The 16278-nt window shown below is 26.9% G+C and overlaps 1 protein-coding gene across 3 annotated transcripts in view; it reads right to left on the bottom strand.

The window, feature by feature from the left end:
• LOC107450519 (uncharacterized) overlaps positions 1–16278 on the bottom strand; it is a 63627-nt gene that overhangs the window by 24230 nt on the left and 23119 nt on the right. Inside the window, exon 1 of one of the 3 annotated variants that reach the window (XM_071187406.2) lies at positions 7338–7561. The exons of the other annotated variants lie outside the window; for them this stretch is intronic. The gene's annotated coding sequence lies outside the window, so the exon portion shown is untranslated. Of the gene's footprint in view, positions 1–7337; positions 7562–16278 lie in introns of those variants that run through there. 3 annotated transcript variants of the gene reach the window in all.

Raw genomic sequence — 16278 nt, 5'->3', positions numbered from 1 at the left:
AAGTACCAGAATATTGTAAAATTTACCGTGATTATTGCTCTATGGGAACACCAAAATGCTCAGTAACTTTTACCGAAGCACTTTAGGTAATGATGCGGATAAATTAACAAGAAAATATGCTTTATAATGTATGATAAAATTTGGTAAATCATTATAGCTTAAAGCATGGTTTAAAGATCATTTATTCAGTTTGATTCACTTTTGAATTTTGTATTTTTTTACTGAATGCATGGTAATAAGAACTATATTTTTGAAAACCAGAATTTTCGGTGAATGGTTACCATATGAGCTAAAAAGTTACCAAATACCATATATTTTGGTTTTATTGACCAGAATTTTGCCGTGCAATAGAAAAATCAACGTAAGTGACAAATAATTCAAAATTGAGATTTTAATATATTTGGCATTTTTGTATGATAAGCTACTTATAGAACATGGCTTTTTTTTCAAAATCAAATTTTGTTTCATCAGTTTTTTGAAATTCGATTTTAACCTTCGCAGCATTAGCAATAGAAAGAAAATAGTTGTCAAGCCAATTTTTCGACATCTACCGTGAGGTAGTTTTTTTTCCTATTATGCGGTGGAATTATGGTTTTATTTTACCAGAAATATCATTACCATATTGCGCAGTAATTTTACCTGAATTTTTTCCTCCTTGTGTAAGGTCGCAAGTAGTTAACAGTAAAATGTTCTGAAACTTTACTACCTTTAACCCTTTTAGGACCAAGATCAAGCAAAACTAGTCTTTCTGACTCCAGCGGTCTATGGTCACAAGGACGTGATCTCACTTTGTTACTCTTTTACTACATTTTGTATTAGTGCATATACATACTCTTAGGCATATATGGCAACGTTACTTTTAAAAAGTAACGAGTAAAAGTACAAGTATTTTTAAAAAAAGTAACGAGTAAAAAGTAAAAAGTTCATATTTTAAAAAGTAACGAGTAAAAAGTACAAGTAAAAGTACAAGTACTAAGCAAAAAAAGTAACGATTTAAAAGTACATTTCTAGGAAATCGAAAATTCAAAGTAACCTAAAATTTTATTGAATAATATTCTTATGCTCTTTAAAATTTTTGCCAAATTGTTGTCATTTATTTAATTATTTTTAATTTTGAAAGTTATGGATTTAAATTTATTTTTAAATTCGAAAGAATATTATAATATAATTTTATAATATTATCGTATAATATAGTTTTAAAATCAAATATAGTTTTAATTTCAAACTTTTTATGGATTTGCACGAAAAAGAAATTTTATCTATTGATTTTAATTTTTAGTTTATTATTTTTATTTATTTAAATTACCATTGATTTAAGATTGTTTTACTCTTTAGAGACGCGTTTCAAAAGTACAAACGTAAACAAAACAAACACAGGGTTTCAGATAGCTTTGTGATCTTTGAGCTAGTAAAAAATAATTGAATGTGCAGTATAAGTTGAAACAGAAGGTATTTAAACACGAAGTTAGCTGTGAATGCATGTATATTGCACATTAATTTTATTAATTAAAAAAAAAACATAAGCATTTTTTTTCAATTTAATATTTTTTTTTTAGAAAGCTTACCGAGTTTTAGAAAAAAAGTAACGATTTCGTTCGATATTTCCGTTACAAATACTTGTACTTTTTCCCTAAAAAAGTAACGAAAGTACAAGTAAAAGTACTAAATTTAAAAAGTAACGAAGTACAAGTAAAAGTACGTACTTTTTACTTGTTCCAGTGGTACAAGTAACGAAAGTAAAAGTACTGCCATATATGCTCTTAGGTACGTATATTCTCGGAGTTCAAAAAGACAATAAAAAGAATAAATATGATATATTCCTCTAATAAACATGATATATTCCTTTACACTTTAATGTACAGTCCCTAGCCAAATTATTAGACACACTATAAATGTAAAATCTTAATTATCAGGTGATACTATACAGCTTTGCTGTTCTTAGGAGACAGAAACCGGTTTACACTTGTTTGCGTTTGTGTAACAATTGGTTGAATTAGACGATATAAATTCGAACATTTATAAATTAGACAATATATTATATAAATATAGAATATTTATTATATCAAATGTTATATTAGTATATTATAATAATTAGACCGAATAAAATATTATATAATTAGACCGAGACACACTGCAGTTTTTTAATAACTGCCTATTTTGCAAGAGTTTTCATGCAATGCTTACATATTTATACATAAATGTAATTGGTTTTTATTCAGGATATTTTTTATATACTTCCTATTTGTATTTATTTTTAACGTATTGCATTATAACGTATTGCATTGTGACGTAAACAGGTGTAAACCGGTTTCAGTCGCGTAATAACAATAAAGCTGTATAGTATCATCTGATAATAAAGATTTTACATAGAATCTTATAGTGCGTCTGATAATTTGGCCAGGGACTGTAAATAATGAACTAACATCTATTTTCCTTCACTTAAATTTTTTTAAAAAACTGAATCTATCATTAAGCCAGCCAAATAAAAAACTTCAACTAATCATTTATCTTTTCAACTGATAACTAATGGAATTTAAAACATACTTAATTTATTGAAGAACCATAACTTTGATAACTATTTTGTATTTAACTTTACGACTACAAAATAAAGAACGAATTAGTCTGAATTAAACATTAAAACTCAATAAGGTTAATGCAAACACTAAACGAAGAACATTCAATAGTTCGTTTATAGAAAATCATAAGATAAGCGTTCATCTGCAATTACTAATAAAATATGCGTGATATTTTAGGCAACGCCTCGTAGGAATGATCACAAATTCGTGACTTGCATGGGCATAGCCAATAGACTGGACAGTATTCCATTAGCAGAATTAAATTATTTACGAATTAGTTGAAGTATAGATTAGCTAAATTTAATTATAAGGTAAGCATATTTTCTCAGTTAACTGTCTAATTAGTAATGGTAGCATTAGTCTGTTATTTTACTTTTTAATGCATTAACATGCATATCTGTAATTGAAACTTAATCTACGGAGACATATCAATATTTCCCCTACTCTGCAATAATCATTAATTGCTCAGTATTCAAGCATTTTAAAATTTTAAATAGACGTCACACATATTGGTTTTTTCTGAGTTTCATTTAGCAACTTATGATTAATACTTTAAGGAAAGGATTCCCCAGTTATGGTGCTGCGATTCGGTCATTAAAGCCACAGGCTTACAAACAATTAAATCATGAGAAAGTCACCAAATTTGGGTTGTCCCGCACCTTATTAAGGAATTCTGAAATGGACTTGGTGGCAAGAAATTCTTTTTCCTTAACAAACGTTATCTAAAATGGAACATTTTAACATCTCTATTCATTTTAATAGATGTCGTCATAAAGACTCCACTGAATTTTCAGGAATATCTTAATGAATATATTTCCACGATTTAATGAACATAAGTCCACCCATTAACTTTACAAAATAATTTCTAACTGAAATATTGACTTTTTATGTTTCTTTTTGAAAAAAATGATTTATACGATTTATTTTACGATTTACTATGATTTATTATGATTTATTTTACAAATCTATTTTAAGAAACTAATTTTATTTTTCTTAAATAATAAATTTACCATACTATTTTCCCCAGTGTACAAGAAAAAGCCTTTTTGAAATATTCAATTCCTGAAATATACTTCGAAAATTTAAATTGAATCACATAAATGGCACTCATTAATCGTAAAGTTAATATAAATTACGCTGATAGAAATTTCTCGGAAAAAATGGTTAAATAGCAATTTATTTGATTGTTATTTTATCATATTCGAGCAACACCATCAAATAACCATAAATAAGATAGTAATCAAACTTTAGACTGTGAGAATAATCGTTTATTAACTGCTTTCACCTAATACATTTAAACGACCAGAATTTTAGTGACCAGAACGCACCAACTAAGCCCGCCTGATGAAGTCACTTAGTTCCTTACAACTGCGTACATATTATAGCAGAATGGACTAATCTGTCAGTTGACACCACAATATTTCCGCCATTCCCTTCAACGCATGAAGAATTTCTAGTGTCCTGCACTCTTCAATGCCCTTTACCCAACGAAAAGCCTAGCTCCCATGACCACTCAAATTTCCTTTTTACTGTTGTGGAACCATGCTAGTTGATCGTTAAAAAACCATATAGTTTTGTATTCATGGTTTTCTAAACATACTAGTTGTAAACGGTTTCAAGACCGTACAGTTAAAAATTTTCTTAACCGTAAACTTTACGGTTAATCACATGGAAAGATTGCTGCCTGTTATTTTGCCATAATTTTAGGATGAAAATTCTAATAGTGTATAAATTTATATGATTTTTTTTTTACTTCTTGTATTCTATATGTGTATGATAATGTTTGCAAAATTTATACCTTTCAAACAAACCTGTTCATTAGTAAATGTTTGATAACAAAACTACTCAGAAATTTTTCTTTAAAAAAAGTAATGAAAAAAATTTGCGCTTTTTTTTTGTAATCTTGAAAAATTTAATTTCCTGTTTTATCTAATCATGACGAAGAACATTTGAGTACTATGGTTTTTGAAAGAAATCAACATTCCAGACATTACTTTTAAGCAAAAATACTTGTTCTTTATTAGAATGTTTCGATCATTAAATTTTAAATTTCCTGATTGCGATAATTTTTTTCAGTTGTTCTCCTGCAGTGTCTATATCTTATCTTAAAAATCTAACTGCTGTTTTTTTTTTATTCTTATCAAAATTAAAAATATCAAAAATTTTGTCTCGCTCACTTTAAAAAACAAGTTGGCTCCTAATCAATATTTATATGATGATGGGGTAAAAAAAAGTTGGTGTGTGAAAAAATATCGTTTTTATACCTTGGTCTAAATAGCTTGAAAAAAGTGTAAAAAAATCAAAAATGCTTGTTACGCATGCTTAAAATAGGATGCAATCCTTAAAAATTTGTTGTACAAAAAGAAACTTTAAGTTATGAAAATTTTTTAGGCTTTAAACTTATTGATACTACTCATTTTTCAAAACTATGAACATGATATTCAGTTCATGCTATTTCTTTTTACTATACATGGAGCCAAAGAAAAAAACGGAACATCCCGAATAACTTTTGGTCTAATGATCGGATCCTCACGTTCTAGATACAATCTTAATGGTTTAAGAAGGTGACATCAAATATTCAATTTAATAAGAGCAGACCGTATTTTAAGTTACGAAATCAGACCCCAAAACTTAACTTCTCTGAAAAACGTACTTTCTCTGAATAGACATGCCTGATTTGACAGATTTGGATTTCTGACTCCCAAAATTTAGGGAGTAGCCGTAATCTGGGAAATATGGTCACGATAGTTTGTTCACGATAGTGATCCAAAGTTTGGACCCCTTAATGTTAATTTTACTTTTTGCTTATTTCGCTATAACTGCAGAACTCTTTAAATGAATTTAAAAATTTCTGCACACAATTATAAAATTCATTTATCCAAAGATAAATCCATGAAAAAATAAATTTTAGTGCATATTTTATTATTTTTTTATTATTTTGTTTTGTTCAGTCAAAAAAATTTTGAATTGTAAGGTATACAATTTTTTGCATAATTTTAAAGTACTTAATTTTGAATGGCAAAATACAAAGTTTGTGAAAAATTGGTAGAATAGTTCTGGAGATATCGAATTTTTAAAAAACCGTATATTTAAAATTTGATTTCTCAGGAACCGATTTCACTCAAATTTTGTGTCTTTCCATGTAATATTATGAAAAATTAAAATTATGTAAAATTTTATATGCCTTACTATTCAAATATTTTTCGACTGCTTTTCAAATAAAATAACGAAAAATAGTAAATACTTACTGAAAAATTATTCTTCGCATGGATAAACGAATTTTATCTTTGAGTAAACGAATTTCCTAATTGTGAGCAAAAGTTTTTCAATTCGCTTCTTGAGCTATTGCGAAATACATAACAATTAAAATTAGCATTAGGAGGCCCAAAATTTGGATCGCTCTCCTGACCAAACTATTGGGACCCTATTTTCCAGATTGAGTCTACCCCTTATATTTCGTCAGATATCCCTATCCGTCGAAAAGCAGATATGTTTGTTCAGAGAAAGTATGTTTTCGTGTCTGATTTCGTACCTTAAATTATCGTCTGCATGAATTAATCAGCATATTTTATGTCACCCCTTCAAGCCATTAAGATGGAGTCCTAGAACGTGAAGATCCGATCATTAGATTAAAAGTTATTCAGGGTGGTACGTTTTTTTTGGCACACTGTACATTTTATAGTCTATAAAATTACAGAAAATATTATTAAACTTTTGTCATTTCATTTTATAATATTTAAGTGACTTAAAATCATTTCCTCTTCAATATTTCCTAAGCAAAAGGATATCCACTGTGAATTTTGAGATCATGTGGTTAAAATACGTGTGTTTCGTTCCTTTGAAACATTTCTTCTATTTTGACAAATGAAACGTATAAATTTTCTTTCGTGGAAGAAATAAACTCAGTGTTTAGTAAATTGTTAAAAACGTGAAATACAAATTCTAATTTTTGTCGTTAAACATAAGTACCAAAATGTCGTATATAACAATGTGAATTCTTTCAGAAACTACTGATGAACACTTTTCTTTTGATTGCTTAACTCTCTTATTCTCTTATTTTATTCTCAAAAGAATTAAAGTGAGAAGTCACGCATAGTAGTTAAAAAAATGGTGCTAATTTTAAAGCATCAAATTTACTATTTTTAACTTTTCTTTTCGAATTAAACTATCAAAACCCGAGATATACTCTGTTTATTCTTTTAGGAGTTATTAAAATATTATATTTACTAAGAACATATTGAAACAGTTTTACTTTCATCACCACTTTTTCATTTTTTTAAACACTGGATGAATCAATTAAAAAACAAATCCTCAATAATCGTGTTTACTGTCACTTAATTTATTTTAAAATATTACATAATATATAGATATTTAAAACGTTGAATGGTTATTAACATTAATGGCAACTAAAATTTTAAATACAAAATATTTATTACAATATTATAATTGTAAACATGCATTTAAAAAATATTTAAACTCTTAAAAGCAGTAGGTGCTGCTTGTTACTTCAATAATTTACTATTTTTAACTTTCTTTATCGATTTAAATTATCAAAACAAAATACTTCCGTTGCTTACATTACGATTACGGTTTTACGATAACATTAGCACTGCTGTGCAATTAAAAGAACAACGTAAGTGCTTCACAATAGATCTTGAGACTTCACAACTATTTTCTCTCGATTGCTAATGCTATGAACGCTAAAATAAAATTTCAAAAAATTGATGAAAAAAATTTATTTAAAAAAATTGTAATAGGTACCTTATTATGCGAAAATGCCAAATGTATAAAAAATCTCAAGAATATTTTTGTCGCTTGCGTTGATTTTTCTTCAGCATGGAAGAGCAATTGTGCAATTTTAATGGATAGTTACCTTCCCTCTTTGGGTCCTTATTAATGAAAAGTATCGTTAGTTTCAATAAGTATACATCAAAAAATAAATAGTTTCAATATCAAAATCAAATCAAAATCAATTCATATACTCCACAGGCAAGTTTGATTAGAAAAAGTGATAATTTTGCCTTTATTTCCCCAAGATTATTTTAAATACAAGCTTAGTTTTCAGAGAATACTACATCTAATAGAACTTCTTTTTTAAATTTTAAGAAAATTACATCTTATATTTTATAATTTAAATTTATCAACAGTGTTTTTCTGTATTACAGAAAGAAAAAGTAAGCGAGTGATACAAATAATTTATCAAGCACTTTGAAATTTATTTATTACACTTTGTCTGCTTAAAAACTTTAAGAGACGGAAATAATTCTTTGTGAATAAATTAAAAATTTCACTAAAAATCACAAATGGTAAAATATATTATATTAAAACCATTACGCGTCTCGGTATCACATTGGTACATCTTCATCAGTAATGATAAATAAATGATGAGATGATTAAAATGAAAATAATGATGATAATGGCTAGGAAATCTTTAGGATGGTAAAACAGCAATGATCAAATATTTTTAAAAAAATCTAAAAACAAAAACTGTATATTTAAGATTTTACTTCGATACCATTTTCTTCAAATATTTGGAAATTGTTGATTTTTAAAAAATTTCTACCACTTGTTATTAATTTTATGTAGTTACTGTTCACAAAATTACAAGTAGTAAAATATTTTATTAAAACCAATACGCTTCTCGGTGTCATGTTTTTGCATCTTCATCAGCAGGATAAATGACAAAGATGGTCTAATAATGAACAGCAATGATCTAATAATGAAAACAGCTATGATCTAATTAAAACAAAAATCTGAAAACAAGAACTGTTTAGTTTATGATCTTTCTCCTATACCATTTTCTTCAAATATTAAGAAATCGTTATTTTTTTAACTTTGTAGCACTTGTTATTAATTTAATGTAGTTACTGTCAACTCTATATTTATTTCTATAGTGTAAGGAAACCTCTGTTAAATTACAAAATCTCAGTCTTTCCATCCCTGTCCTTACTGATAATATGTGACAAGGAAGCGCGTATAGTCTTTAATAAAAAATTTTACTATTTGTGATTTTTAAACTTTGTATAGTCGCAGAAATATAACTCCCACTTTTGATGATTCAGCAATCCTTGAGCTATATTTTGTTAAATTTGAGAATTATTTCGTCACAAAATGACGTGAGTTGTAAAGAAATGGGGACTCAAAAATATATGACGAAAATGTTTCCTCAACTCAAATCTTGATCGTAGTGCATTGTGGGAGATTGCTAACTAGAATAACAAAACTAGGCGATCTAAAAGAAATTAACGAAATAAGTACGGTACAGTGTATAAGTATTTGTACGGTGGTGAAGGAGTTGGCCTTGTACTAGGAAGATCCCGAGTTTGAATCTGCCTTCGGGCAGGAGTGTAATTTATCTTTTTGTTCCATTTGTCTTTTTTGTGTTATTAAGGTGACTTTGACCTAGTTATATGGTGCCCACGATAAAGTGATTATTAGAAAAGTTAGATACATTGGGCACTACAAGATTTTTTAAAAAAAAAATTTTTTTGGGGGGGGGGATGAAATATAATGACGAAATATCTCTTTACTGTTGACGAAATTCTCTTTCTCGACAAAATGATAATAGTTATTTTGCCATTTTGACGAAATGTTCGCTCAGAGCATAAATCAGGAAACGTTTTCGTCCGAAACGAAAAAGTTTCGCGAAATTTGAGTATCTATTTTTTACAGTGAATTTTATCTCAAAAACTTTTCGTTCCATATTAGGTTAAGAATTCCTTTTACATCTTCCTTACTCGTCAACTAAAGAGATGAAATTGCTTTCTAAGAGATATCAATATAACCATTATCTTAAGTAACGAGTGACATCCCCGTATATAGAATGAATTATATCTACAAATCTAATCTGAATAAGTGCTTTAACTTCTGCACCCTTCAAAACGAGCAGGAACACAAAAATGCAATATCGCAGTTTGTTTCCTTTCTGTTTCCGGAAACAAACATTTCTTTGGATGAGTTGACACATGATTTGTTGTAACACTCTCTAATCTCGTTTTTCTCGTTTTCTTTCCGTCTGTACAAATGTTTCTTCATGTTATTAAAACACATTTATCATGAATACTAATTAACTTCAAAGTCGTTTAACTTTATTGTATCTTTCATCTACTTAGTTTATATTCATATGGTAACATCACACTTCTGGTCATTATTTCTTGGTCATCATTTCTTCTTTTTTAATAAATATTTTTAGTATATTTTAATGCTCAGTTCAATTATTTTAAAATCGAAAAATTAAAAAATAAGAGTAATGTGGAAATTCAAAAATTTCAAGCAGCGTTACTTCTTAAAATTTCTGCAAAGCAGCGGTTCGCAACCTCTTTAGTTGTGGAACCACCTTCTTCCTTATCTGTAATTAAAAAAACTTTGAAGCTTACTATCTATTTAGCATACAAGTAAAAAATACAATGACGAATGGGCTTCTATTATGTATGCAAGACGAAATTCTTCTTTTATAAAGAAAATAACTTATTGTATTTACTTTGCTGTCATAACTGAAGACTCAAAAACAAGTAATCATTGTTTAAAAAAACTTAATGTGCGCTGGTATTGAAAAGATTTATCTTGCCTTAGAATACTTATATAGAATATATATATTAAATATGGAATATTTATATTGAATATAGAATACATATATATATATAGAATATGTGTATTCTATATAGATATATAGAATAGCCTCTTAACATTCATAGAATATTATATATGCAAGACGAAATTCTTTTTTATAAAGAAAATTACTTTATTGTCTTTACTTTTCTGTCACAACTGAAAACTCAAAAACAAGTAATCATTGTTTTTAAAAAAGCTAATGGGAACAGATATTAGAAAGATTTATCTTGCCTTGGACTACACATATAGAATACATATTTATAGAATATATATATTCTACATAGATCAATAGAACAGCCTCTTGCATATATAGAATATTACACATGTAAGACGAAATTCTTTTTTATAAGGAAAATAACTTTATTGTATTTATTTTGATATCACAACTGAAAACTCACAAACAAGTAATCATGGTTTTAAAAAAACTTAATGGGAATTGGTATCAGAAAGATTTAGATTGCCTTAGACTCTCGACCAGCATCCTTGGCCCAGTTCCACATTGCCAGCGGCCCACTTGTGGGAAGCATTCAATTGTTAGGGAACCATTGTAGTAAAGCATGCTTAACTGGGATTAAATATTTAAAAGATTTGCATTATGACCGAATATATGATCGATTTTGGTTGATTTGTGATGGATAGGGCCCCAGGTTTGCATATCAGCCTTGGATCTCTATATCTTTAATCCGGCCCTGGTGAGCCACTAAGTTATACAAGTTCTAAGTAAAATCAAAATTAAATCAAAATTGCATCTTATTCAATAGAATTACTTGCATAAATAGAAGAGTTTGTTAAATTAACTAAAATTATAAAATTTGAAAAATAATTAATATTCATTAATATTTTTGCAGCAAAATTTATTTGCAAAACATTATGACTGATATATTTGTATAAAAGAGCTCAAACTTAAAACCATACTAGTGGCTTTCTAAAATATGAGCTTTCGCACTTTTGATGGAAATATTTTTATGTTTTGGTTTTAACTGATAGTATTTGAAACTGCGTTAAATCAAAGTTATTTAGCCATACGAACAATAATTGTATTTCTTGCTGTAACCGAATTCCCAGATATTGAGCAAAAACTATCATCAGAATAATAATGTTTACCTTGTCATAGAAGCTTTATTAGTAATATAACTGCTGTTAAATATGTAATCGAATTGGCTAAAAATTATGGAAGTTCGAGAGAAAAAAAACGTTGGTTAGATAAAAACGTCATTAATAGTTTAGCGAAAACAAATTCCATTAATATGCGCGCCGATAGACTTTACTTTTCTACTTTATATGAATTTTGAATTCAATGATTTAGAAAATTGTTTTTAAAATATGAATTTATTAAATAATCAAGCAATTAAAAATGTATGGCAGGTAATGGAATTTTTTTTAATAAATAGTTAAAAAGGAAAAGAAATATGTCATGATTTAAAAAAAAATGTGAAAGAAAAAACATGGTGTTTTTTACCATAGTTCATATCATGGATTGAACAGTTTTTTAGGACTATTTAAGAAATACTCAAAAATAATCTAATAATAAGTCTGCTTATCATTTCTGCGCATCTTAATATAGAACGAGATATAAAATCAAATCAAATGATAATAGTATTATGCTTAACTTCTTAATACACATATATTGAGAAGAATGCATACGTAATGATTGTATGTATCTTTCCCCATTCAAAATCTATTCATAACCTACTAAAAAAGGCCAGAAATATTCTATGAAAATTTTAGTAAAAGAAAATTAGGTATTCGGATATATTGTTTTCATTTTCTTTCTACAATTTTGAAAATCATTAAAATATTTTTTAAAAAAGTTTTTTTTTAAAATCTAATTAATTTTTTTAACATTTTTCTCTACTGTTTTTCAAATGCTGTTGAATAGCTTAAAAATATTAAAATAGAAGAGGATTCGTGTGTTATAGAATAAGTTATGCAAGTTCTAAGTAAAATCAAAATTGCATCTTATTCAATAGAATTATTTGCATAGATAGAAGAGTTTGTTAAATTAACTAAAATTGTAAAATTTGAAAAATAATTAATATTCATTGATATTTTTGCATCAAAATTTATTTGCAAAACGTTATAACTGATTTATTTGTATAAAGGAGCTCAAACTTAAACCCATACTAGTGGGTTTCTAAAGTATGAGTTTTTGCACTTTTGATGGAAATATTTTTATTAAAGGACAAAAAAGAAAAAGCATGCTTTTGTGTTAAACTTATACATTTCAAAAACTTGTAAAGCAATCTGTTAAGATCAATAAAATTTGCATTTTTAAGCCAATATTTTTGTACCATGCATTTTAAGGCTAATTTCAAGGCTCTGTAAATTCCAAAAACTTTCATATAGCTTTGTTTATATTTTACTCAATAGTAAATGCATATAATCATCATAGTTATTTCCGAAAATGTAGTCTCATTCTTGAAAAACTGATTTCTAATAAATTGAATGACTTTTGTTGTGAAAATTTCCTTAAAGTGCCTAAGTTTGATAGAAAGAAGTGCAAATGACACATACAATCTTGACCTCAAATTCTGACAGTTGCTTCTTATTCCACAGGCGCTGGTCGATCTTTTCAACTTTAACTAATAGCTTTGATTGCCATCCTTACATGCCATGATTTTGGCTTCATTCCAAATTTAGGTTGCGTGAACTCAATGATGCTTAAAAAAATTATTTTTAGCGTCATTTTAATGCTACGTTCTTAATCTAAAGATGAGTTATAAAGAAGTAGCAATTAATTTCATGCGACGGCCTTAAATGTGTATAAATTGTGAAGAGGTTCGCTGATAAATTTCTTTGATTTATTTAAAGAACAATTTGTAAGCGCAGACAACTAACGTTCCCTGAAAGATTTCTTAGAAACTTTCGCAATCAAAACAAATTAAATTAACATTGTTTTTACCATTAATTGTAAATGCTTAAAACAACATAGAAACTTAAATATTCCAATAAACTTGGTATATTTTTAATTAATTTGTGAAAATGTATGATTTGAAATATAATTACTATTTTTACTATGTTTATAAATACATTCAACAATATAAAGCGCTTTATATTCGGCACGCCATATTTCCGAAAGCACCATTTTTTTGTTTGAAATTTTTAAAAAGACAAATATTATACAATTTTTTTTTATAGAAAAAGTCATGCATCCTCTTCATAGACTAAGAAAAAATTTTAAAATTTTTGAATAATAACTAGATCAGAACGCACAGGCAAGCAATATTTTTTTTAAAAATAATTATTCATTTCTCAATTAATAATGTATTAAAACAAAGTGTATGTAAATATTTGTATTTGTAAATATTTGTATTTGTAAGTACTGAATTTTGCGATATAAAAATTATTTATTTATATATTATTATTTATTTATGCATTTCACACTTTATTTTCTTTCAATTTATTTTTATTATTTATCTATAAATATTTCAATGCCAGAATACATAAAAATAAAATACATAAAAATAAAATACAGATAAAATAGACGAGGCACATTTGTATAACTAAGCCCAGTCAGTGACTACAGTAACTAATGATCTATTTTTAAAATATTATAAATAAAGAAAAAAAACAGAAAACGCATATAAAATAGTAAAAAAAAAATGTCTAATGGAACTTGCATTAAATACTTATAACGAGGTTTAAAGTTGTAAAGCAGATATTTCAGGGTTAAGAAATGTTTTAACTTTTAGTTAGAACACAGTATTTGTTAACATGAGAATAGGAATAAAAATTTCTAATTTTGAAAATTACAGATTAGCAAAGAAACACAATGAAAAAAATTTATTTTATGTTAAATACGGCAAAAGCTAATTTTTTAAGAGCTCTTTTATAAAACAAATATTTGAACTACTTTTGTTATAAATTTGTTGAGTTAATATAAAATATTAACTTAAGATGAGTAAGTAGAAATAATTCATGAATTTTTTTTATTAGGTTTGGGAATAAAGTACATTTGATTAGGTCTATTAACATGATTAGGTCTGCAAAATTCAACTATTCATTAGTTTTTTCACCTTTTAATAATTATGTAAACTTTTAAAAAGGCACAAGTGATATTTATATAATTGTTTATATTCACAACTTATTGATAAAAGAGAAAACACTTATTAAATTTGCTTAGTGTCTATTAAAAAATTTATTTCGAGCTCCTTACGTTTTTCTCAAAATTCCACTGTAGCTAATATAACTTTAGATATAAAATGGAATTTAGATATAAAATGGAATATAGATAAATTAAGGAAATGAATATAAAAAATCAGTCATCATGAAAGATGAAGACAAAATAAGGAAATAGGATGTCTAAAATTTTAAAAATTTTATCATGATAATATTAAGTTTGCTTGACTTTGAAATTATTTTTATTCAATTTATATTGGGATGCTTCAAAGTGCTAAAAAAATTTCGTACTTTTTATTTATCTATAGTGTTAAAAATTCCGTATCAAATCATGATAAAATGGCAGTTTTCACCTCAAAATCTAATTTTACCCTAAAATTATACGGAACAATATACAGTAATTTTAATAGTAATTTTTATTATAAATCACTGAGTCACTGTAATTATTTAATGATTACTGTAAAACATATGGTATAATATTTTACGATATTATACCATATATTGAGCCGCTATTTTTTGCCTTAATTTGATCCAGAATTTTTTACAACTCAATACTTTGTATACACACAAAGTATTGAGTTACACGGATGATCGTTAATGCTTCAAAATCTCATCATGTATCAAATGCTGTGAAAATTTGAGTCAAGGAAAAAACAGAATCAAATTACGTAAAAATGGGCGAAAATAAATAAATTAGAAAAATTAGAGTCAAAGATAATTTTTCAACTTTTAAAAATAAAATCGAACTTAAAATTCGAGAATGGATCATTTAATCAGTAGTTTAAACTGAAAGCGGAGGGAAAAAATTTTGTAAAATTATCATATTGCATAGAGACATTTCTGGTAGGAAAAAAACATAATATTGGTAATAAAACTAAAATATATGGAATTTATGGAATTCGTTCAGTAATTTCTCCGTTCATATGGTCACGGTTTGCCGGAAATTCTGGTTTTCAAAATTATAGCTCTTATTACCACACATTCAGCAACAAATACGAAACTGGACAGTAAATTTAATCGTGTAAATGGTTTTTATGCTCTGCTCTAAGGTATGATGTCAAAATTACCAAATTTAACCACATTTACAAATTTTTAACACTTGTTTTAAGACAATATCTTATCCTTGATTTTACCAAAGTCATAACCAAACTGCTTCAGTAAAAATTACCGTTCCATTTGGTGTTCTCATAAATCCAGAGACGCAGTAAATTTTACCTTAGTCTGATAGTTTTGACCATGCTTTTATTGGTGAAGATTTAATTGGTTTATAAAGTGTCTGTATATGTTTTGATTTCTAAATAAAAGTCAATTGTTTATTTTTTTTGCAATACTTTTTTACACGATGCTTGTTTAAAAATGTGAGCAAATGTTAACTTAAAGATAACTTATGCTTATCATATGCTTAAGAGTCGAAATGAGAAGTAGAGGTTTCAGATAACTTAAAACTTTAAAGAAAAACTAATTGATTAGATGAGATCAAAGGAAAAAAACCTATCATTTGTCAAAAGAAATTACGTGATACTTTTGTAGATTCTGGTAGCGAAAATGAATTCGATAATGGATTTGTAATCTTTTGGAATTGTTTATATTAACCAGATAACTTTCTTGTATTTTCGATGCTCAATTATTAAATTGTATTTCATTTGACATGCTCAGACAGTGCAAAATCATAGAAAGTTATTAGACAAAAAATTTGAGTTTTTTCTCTTTAAATAAGAAAATGATCTGTTTTCTTACAAAAATAAATAAATTACAGATGCTGCTTTAAACTACTAAAAATATCAAATCACCACGCAATTATAAACATTTCTTTTATAATCTCCAAATTTAAATTACTTATTTTTCATTATTTTACTTTCAATAGGTATTTACGAATTTCTAATGAATACAAATGCTACGTAGTAATAAACGTTTCCCATGCACTCTGCTAATTTAAACTACTTATTTTACATTATATTACTTAGATCTAAAG

This window comes from Parasteatoda tepidariorum, chromosome 11 (genome assembly GCF_982258835.1).
Source record: "Parasteatoda tepidariorum strain Cologne lab strain chromosome 11, Ptep-v5.0, whole genome shotgun sequence".
NCBI classification, from domain to species: Eukaryota; Metazoa; Arthropoda; class Arachnida; order Araneae; family Theridiidae; genus Parasteatoda; species Parasteatoda tepidariorum.
The sequence above is the reverse complement of the archived record's forward strand: the minus strand, read 5'-3'. Positions and strand labels throughout refer to the sequence as shown.